This window comes from Mirounga angustirostris, unplaced genomic scaffold (genome assembly GCF_029215605.1).
Source record: "Mirounga angustirostris isolate CCGP_5_RB_7025 unplaced genomic scaffold, mMirAng1.0.hap1 SCAF_11, whole genome shotgun sequence".
Classification (NCBI taxonomy): domain Eukaryota; kingdom Metazoa; phylum Chordata; class Mammalia; order Carnivora; family Phocidae; genus Mirounga; species Mirounga angustirostris.
The window spans coordinates 52187127-52192725 of NW_026991719.1; the positions used below are offsets into that span (position 1 = coordinate 52187127).

A 5599-nucleotide genomic window follows, 5' to 3' on the forward strand; every position below is an offset into this window, starting at 1 on the left:
GTATCAGATATTTACTATGAATACAACTCTATTGAAGAAGCAACAGAAGTTAAAGACATAGGCAATGCCCTCCTGGGGATTACAGCCTGATGGGGAACATGGAGAGGTAACTTACATCTACTATCTTATTTGACAAGGAAAACTATCTTGTGAGGCAGGGAATGTTATTCTCATTTCACAGATAAGGGAACTCAGGGTCAGAGAACTTAGGCATCTTGCCCAAAGTCACACAGCTGGGACGTGGCAAAGTCAGTATTCAAACTCATTTTTTGGATTTTGATTGTTAAAATCTATGTATTTACTTATACAACACAGAGGGCAAGGTAAAAAAACAGTTTAGTAGTAAAATTCATATAACATACTTTAAGTGCAATAGGAATTCAGAGAAAAGTGTTCTGATTCAAGTTTTGTCTAAATCAGTCCATGTTTTCTGCATGAAGGATATGGTTCCTCAGGTAGTTCTTGTAAATTGTTTAATTAGATTTTAAAAGGGAATGAATAAGCCTGTCTCTGAATTTGTTTCTTCATTTGTAAAACAGGGATGATGTTATCCCCTTCCCCCTGTATCATTGCTATGGTTTAAAAAGGTGACATGTAAAAGCTTTTGGTAAATTAAAAAGCAGTTAGGGACTGGTTGGGCTTGTGAAAGGATCGGCATGCCTTTGGCTAAAGATTTACTACACCTGTCCTTGGAAGAGGAAAAGAAAAAAAACATAAAAAGAAAGGCAAGCTCAAAGCCCCAATTCCTATTTTGTAGATATCAAATGTCCAGGTTGCTACAAAATTACCAGTTTTCAGCCATGATCAAATAGTGATTCTTTGTGTAGGCTGTTCAACAATGTTGTGCCAGCCAACAGGAGGAAAGGCCAGACTCACAGAAGGATTTTCATTTAGAAGAAAGCAACACTAATGATCCACACAACCTCCTAAATTTGTGTTATATGGCAGAAAGCCTTATCAGTTCAATAATTCCAGTTAATCTACCAAGATAATGTTATTTTGTAAGGTATACAACAATGATCTCCTATATTTTGTGTCAGTTTTTCAATAACATTTAGGTTATGGGAAAAAAAGCATTAAACAATGTAAATTGTTCTTAATACTAAAGTATGAAAGTGTAAGTGCATGTGATTGATGTGTTTACACAGAGCTGACAGTGAGGATATGGTTTTAAGGATGGACAACTTCCCTACTAAAATCTCAGGGCAAAGAGGGTCCTCAAAGATCATCTGATCTAACTCCCATCTGAAGTTTGTTAAAAAGGAATCTGGAGCAGAAAATGGTCTGGTGTCTCCTAACGGAACTTATCTGTATCTTTATATAGTTATTTATCTCCCAAATTCTGTTAATTTTAGACAATAGCGCCACAGATTTTTTTCATTATTCTTACAAATTGACTTGAATTCAACTTTTCTTTTACTTTTAAAGTTTTTAATAATGTTGATTGAAATAAAAGTATTATATTTATTTCAATGCAAACTCTTTCTTTTTCTTCTAATTACCACATTTCAACAATATGGCAACTGGAAGATTAGAAGGCAACTTGCTTAGTTCTGCTTATTGTTTCTGAATTATACTCCTAAAAGCAGAGTCCAGGTTCTTTGCATTCCTAAATAAAAAACCCTGACTATTCTGGGAAGATGTTTTAACCCAAAGTACAAAAAAAAAAAAAAAAAGAGAGAGAAGAGCCACAGCTTTATCTTTTTGCTCACTTATTCTGGATGTCAATTTCTACCTAGATGCTACTTTATCTCAGGGAAGGTCATGCCACTAACTTGAATCAGGTTGGACTTTATAGTAGGTAATTATTACAAGGCAGTCTTCAGTATATATGGCTTAATTCCAAGGGTAAAGTTAGTTTTCTGTAACTCTAAACATACTTTCCCACCAAACTTGGGGCATCACAATGCCTGACTTCAAGCTATATTACAAAGCTGTGATCATCAAGACAACATGGTCCTGGCACAAAAAGATACACATAGATCAATGGAACAGAATAGAGAGTACAGAAATTGACCCTCAACTCTATGGCCAACTAATCTTCAACAAAGCAGGAAAGAATATCCAATGGAAAAAAGACTGTCTCTTCAATAAATGGTGCTCGGAAAATTGGACAGCCACATGCAGAAGAATGAAACTAGACCATTCTCTTACACCATACACAAAGATAAACTCAAAATGGATGAAAGATCTAAATGGGAGACAGGATTCCATTAAAATCCCAGAGGAGAACACAGGCAGCAACCCCTCCGACCTCAGCTGCAGCAACTTCTTGCAAGACACATCTCTGAAGGCACAGGAAACTAAAGCAAAAATGAACTATTGGAACTTCATCAAGATAAAAAACTTCTGCATGGAAAATGATACAGTCAACAAACTAAAAGGCAACCTACAGAATGGGAGAAGATATTTGCAAGTGTCACAACAGATCAAGGGCTGGTATCCAAGATCTAAAAAGAACTTCTCAAACTCAACACCCAAAAACCAAATAATACAGTCAAGAAATGGGCAGAAGACATGAACAGACATTTCTCCAAAGAAGACATCCAATGGCCAAAAGAGACATGAAAAAATGCTCCACATCACTTGGCATCAGGGAAGTGCAAATCAAAACCACATTGAGATACCACTTTACACCAGGTAGAATGGCAAAAATTAACAAGACAAGAAACAACAAATGATGGCAAGGGTGCAGAGAAAGGGGAACCCTCCTACACTGTTGGTGGGAATGCAAGTTGGTACAGCCACTTTGGAAAACAGTGTGGAAGTTCCTCAAGAAGTTAAAAAATAGAGCTACCCTACGACCCAGCAATTGCACTACTGCATATTCACCCCAAAGATACAGATGTAGTGAAATGAAGGGGCACCCGCACCCTAATGTTCATAGCAGCAATGTCCACAATAGCTAAACTGTGGAAGGAGCTGAGTTGTCCTTTGACAAATGAATGCATAAAGAAGATGTGGTATATATATATAATGGAATATTACTCAACCATCAGAAAGGATGAATACCTGCCATTTACTCGACATGGGTAGAACTGGAGTTTATTATGCTAAGTGAAATAAGTCATTCGGAGAAAGACAATTATCTTACAGTTTCATATATGGAATATAAGAAACAGTGCAAAGGATCATAGGGAAGGGAGGGAAAACTGAATGGGAAGAAATCAGAGAGGGAGAAAAACCATAAAAGACTCTTAACTATAGGAAACAAACCGAGGGTTGCTGGAGGGGAGGTGAGTGGCAGTACGGGGTAATTGGGTGATGCGCATTAAGGAGGGCATGTGATGTGATGAGTACTGGGTGTTATACACAACTGATGAATTATTGAACACTACATCTGAAACTAATGATGTATTATATGTTGTCTAATTGAATTTAAATTAAAAAAAGAAAAAAAAGAAACATTTTCCAAGGAAACAACAATATTATAAAGATCATTAACCAAAACATTAAATAATCATCTTTTTTAAAAAAGATTTATTTATTTATTTGAGAGAGTGAGAATGAGAGAGAGTACATGAGAGGGGGGAGGGTCAGAGGGAGAAGCAGGCTCCTCGCTGAGCAGGGAGCCCAATGCGGGACTCGATCCTGGGACTCCAGGATCATGACCTGAGCCGAAGGCAGTTGCTTAACCAACTGAGCCACCCAGGCGCCCAATAATCATCTTTAGATGAGAAAATACAAGTGACATTTATTTTCTTCCTTATATGCTTCTCTGTTTTCCAATTTTTCTACAGTAAGCATTATTACTATATAATTCTTTTTTTTTTAAGATTTTATTTATTAATTTGACAGAGAGAGATAGCGAGAGCAGGAACACAAGCAGGGGGAATGGGAGAGGGAGAAGCAGGCTTCCCGCAGAGCAGGGAGCCCGATGTGGGACTCGATCCCAGGACCATGGGATCATGACCTGAGCCGAAGGCAGATGCTTAACGACTGAGCCACTCAGGTGCCCACATATATAATTCTTAAAAAATAATTTATTGAGGTAAAATTCACATAACAAACAGTAACCATTTTAAAGTTGAATAATTAAATGCCATTTAGTAAACTCACAATGTTGTCCAACCACCTCTCTCTAGTTGGAAAATATTCTCATCCCTCCAAGGTAAAACCACTTACTTATGAAGCAGATTCTCTTCCCTTAACCCTTGGCAACAACCAAGTGTAGTTCTGTCGCTATGGATTTATGTATACTGAATATTTCATGTATAACCCAAATATTTCATATATATAGAATCATACAATTTGACTTATTTCACTTAGCATAATGTTTTGAGATTCATCCACATTGTAGCATGTATGTATCAGTACTTAATTTCCTTTAATGGTTAATATTCATTTTTTATCCATTCATCCCTTAATGAACATTTTGGCTGTTGCCATCTTTTGGCTATTGTGAATAATGCTGCAACAAGCATGTGTGACATGCACTTCTTTGAGTACATGTTTTCAATTCTTTTGGATTATATACATAAGATTAGAAATGTGAGGCCATATGGTAATTCTATGTTTAGTTATTTGAGGAACTGCCAAACTTTCCTACAGTGAGTGAATCATTTTGCATTTCCACCAGCAAAGTTTTTCCATATCCTCACCAACACTGGTTATTTTCATTTTTTTATACAGTGTAGTTTTATTTTTTTTAATTTTTAAACTGTTTATTTTAATTCCAGTTAGTTAATATACAGTGTTATATTAGCTTCAGGTGTACAACATAGTAATTCAACACTTCCTGTGCTCATCAGGACAAATGTACTCCTTAATCCCTATCACCTATTTAACCCATCCTCTCACTCCCTCTCCCCTCTGGTAAACATCAGTTTATTCTTTATAATTAAGAGTCTGTTTCTTGATTTGTCTCTCCTCTCTCTCTTATTTTTTTTCCCCTTTGATTTTTGTTTTGTTTCCTAAATCCACAAATGAGTGAAATCATGTGGTATTTGTCTTTCTCTGGCTTATTTCACTTAACATTATACCCTCTAGGTCCATCCATGTTGTTGCAAATGACAAGATTTCACTAATTTTTAAGGCTGAGTGATATTTCACTCTGTGTGTGTGTGTGTGTGTGTGTGTGTGTGTGTGTGTGTGTGACATCTTTATCCTTTCATCTATCAGTGGACACTTGGGCTGCTCCCATATCTTGGCTATTGTATGTGGCCTCCTTAAACCTATCACCAGGCTAACACATCCCCCCACCCCCACCCCTCTAAAACCCTCAGTTTGTTTCTCAGAGTCCATAGTCTCTCATGGTTCATCGCTTCCTCCGATTTACCCCCATTCATTTTTCCCTTTCTTCTCCTAATGTCCGCCATGCTATTCCTTATGTTCCACAAATAAGTGAAACCATATGAAAATTGACTTTATCTCCTTGACTTATTTCACTTAGCATAATCTCCTCCAGTCCAATCCATGTTGATGTAAAAGTTGGGTATTCATCCTTTCTGATGGCTGAGTAATATTCCATTGTATATATAGACCACATCTTTTTTATTCATTCATCTGCTGAAGGGCATCTCGGCTGTTTCCACAGTTTGGCTATTACAGACATTGCTGCTATTATCACTGGGGTGCATAGGGCCCTTCTTTTCACTAC

General features: G+C 37.0%; 1 pseudogene; it reads left to right on the forward strand.

Annotated features, from left to right (window-relative positions):
• Nucleotides 1-656: 656 nt before the first annotated feature.
• Nucleotides 657-910, forward strand: LOC123846926 (small ribosomal subunit protein eS27-like; annotated as a pseudogene).
• The last annotated feature ends 4689 nt before the right edge of the window (nt 911-5599 follow it).